Genomic DNA, 3,077 nt, shown 5'->3' with positions numbered 1-3,077 from the left:
TGAGACTTAAGCACGTTGATTTGTTGATGATCTTCAAGCTCTTATAAACACAAGTTGTCCTCATCAAAACCAAAACATATAGTGAGAAAGCTTTCCAAAGTGCTCCTCTTGACATGCGCACTTTCAAGGTATAGCTATGCAAAAAGAGCTAAACCAGTTCGAACGTAACAATGTTTGGGACTTGGTCCCTAAACCTGGAGATCATCACGTGATTGCTACCAGATGGGTCTTTAGAAACAAACTTGATGAACCAGGCTTAATCATTCGAAATAAGGCACGCTTGGTGGCCAAAGGCTACAACCACGAGGAAGGTATCGATTATGACGAGACCTATGCCCCTAGAGCCAGATTATAGGCCATCAGGATGCTTCTTTCCTTTACATCTATTATGAATTTCAAATTATTTCAAATGGACGTAAAAAGCGCCTTCTTGAATGGCTACATTCAAGAAGAAGTTTATGTTGACCAACCGCGTGGCTTTGAAAATTTTAAATATCTGAACCATGTTTATAAACTTAAAAAGGCACTGTATGGTCTTAATGAAGCTCCTAGAGCTTGGTATGATAGACTAAGTACCTTTCTTTTGGAAAAAGGGTTCGAAAGAGGCTTGGTTGACACAACGCTTTTTATTCGTAAATCAGAAAATCATGTATTACTTGTACAAATCTATGTGGATGACATAATATTTGGATCTACTAATGATATTCTCTGTAAAGAATTTTCCGAGATGATGCAGGGGGAGTTCGAAATGTCAATGATGGGAGAACTCACATTCTTACTAGGGCTTCAAATAAAGCAGCTAGAAAGTGGGATATTCATCCATCAAGCTAAATATTGCAAAGAGCTACTTAAGAAGTTCGATATGGACAAATGTAAGGAAGCATCCCCTCCTACGGCATCTGCATGCTATCTAGATAAGGACAAAAAAGGAAAAACAATAGAGGTAACAAAAAATCGTGGTATGATTGGCTCATTACTTTACTTAACTGCAAGCCGACCTGATATCATGTTTAGTGTATGCATGTGTGCGAGATTTCAATCTTTACGTCAGGAATCACATTATGTAACTATTAAAAGAATCATGAAATATTTAAAAGGAACAACTAATACGGGATTATGGTATCCTCGGGATGCCTCACTATCCTTGGTGGGATATTCCGATTCCAATTTCGCTGGATGTAAATTGGATCGGAAAAGCAGTAGTGGTACTTGTCACTTGTTGGGCAGTTCATTAGTTGCATGACACAATAAAAAGCAAGCATGTATAACCTCATTAGTTGCATGACACAGTTCATTAGTTGCATGACACTGTAATACAACTGACCCAAGTGCATTAATCTAGATAAACCTCACCCCTGACCTTCTCTAACCTCCTAGAAATCTCCAATTTCATCCATATTTCACTTCAATCCCATTTTCCCCAAATAAAAACCCTAGGTTAGGTTTGCCACATTCCTTCTCTGTTTGGTCCAACATCAATTTGGTTTCTGCATAACAATGGAGCAAAGTCGCCCAAAAAGGTTCAAAACTCCTGCCAATCATGGAAGAAGACCGGAAGCTGGCTCATCCTCCACTCGGGGCACCCAACAGGACCGTGGTGACCCATTCTACTCGCTCATTCTGCAAGAGATCTGTTTGGCTATTTTTCAACGACGAAAACTGACGTATGTAAGGTATGTTGATCTAACCTGGATGGCGGAACAGAATTTCAGTTTCCCGCATGATATGGAGGCTCAGGGAGCTGTTAAATTACTAGAATTAAAGGGACAAGTTTACCCTGCTCTAGTTAGGGAATTTTATGCAAATTTCAGATATAAGGATGGTAAATACTGGTCTATGATTTCTGGTAAACTGTTGGAGATTAGCGATGAACTATTTATGAATGTTGGTGGGTTATCATCTTCGGGTTATGGAATAGGTGATTCCTCATGCGTTAAGGATAAGTTTGATCCTATTGAGGTGTATAAGTCATTTCTTAGAGGACCTCATTTGAATATTCAGGGTCAACTGACCAAGGCTGGGTCATTATCTGTTGAGAACAGGCTGCTGCATTATATCATCGCTTATATTCTGGTGCAGAGGAACACAAATCATGCACAACCCAATGTGAATGATTTGCGTTTCATGTACGCTGTTAAGAATAATGTGATGATTAACTGGCCTGAGGAAATATTGAAGATTATGAATAGTGTTTCTCTGTTGCAGTCAAAGCTGCTCCCTACAGTATCTTTATCTCATGGATTGTGGACTATTTGCATATTGACGTTTCTAACACTATTATTGTTGAGTATACTGATAAGGATCATCTGGTTGGTGAGAGTATGATTCATAAGATGGGTATCTACAAGTACGGTACTACTTGGCAATACCAGGAGGACTATACTACTATTGATATGGAGCTGTCCAGTGATGATGATCAGGATGGCATGGGTGATCAGAATGCTACTAATCAGGGGGAGCCCTCTACGACAACATCACAGGATTCTGTTTTTGGTATGGCTCAGATGGAGGCTATGGAACAAGGGCTCAACAACCGTCAAACTGCTTATTCTGACAACCAATATCAAAACGTGAGGAATCTGATTCAATCAACAGCTGAAGCTCAGAATGCCTTCATTCGCTCTACATTCAAGAATAAGTTTATGTTGACCAACCGTCTGGTTTTGAAAATTTTAAATATCCGAACCATGTTTATAAACTTAAAAAGGCACTCTATGGTCTTAAGCAAGCTCCTAGAGCTTGGTATGATAGACTAAGTACCTTTCTTTTGGAAAAAAGGTTCGAAAGAGGCTTGGTTGACACAACGCTTTTTATTCGTAAATCAGAAAATCATGTATTACTTGTACAAATCTATGTTGATGACATAACATTTCGATCTACTAATGATATTCTCTGTAGAGGATTTTCTGAGATGATGCAGGGGGAGTTCGAAATGTCTATGATGGGAGAACTCACATTCTTTCTGGGGCTTCAAATAAAGCAGATAGAAAGTGGGATATTCATTCATCAAACGAAATATTGCAAAGAGCTACTTAAGAAATTTGATATGGATAAATGTAAGGAAGCCTCCACTCCTA

General features: G+C 39.0%; 1 long non-coding RNA gene across 1 annotated transcript in view; it reads left to right on the top strand.

Annotated features, from left to right (window-relative positions):
* Positions 145-3,077, top strand: part of LOC109358235 — a 10,859-nt gene continuing 7,926 nt past the window's right edge. The window contains exons 1-2 of the long non-coding RNA XR_002108933.1: positions 145-156; positions 223-226. This is a non-coding gene — a long non-coding RNA (uncharacterized LOC109358235). The remainder of the gene's footprint in view (positions 157-222; positions 227-3,077) is intronic.

Source organism: Lupinus angustifolius, chromosome LG10, assembly GCF_001865875.1.
Source record: "Lupinus angustifolius cultivar Tanjil chromosome LG10, LupAngTanjil_v1.0, whole genome shotgun sequence".
In the NCBI taxonomy this organism is placed as follows: domain Eukaryota; kingdom Viridiplantae; phylum Streptophyta; class Magnoliopsida; order Fabales; family Fabaceae; genus Lupinus; species Lupinus angustifolius.
This window is presented reverse-complemented; position numbering and strand designations above follow the sequence as displayed.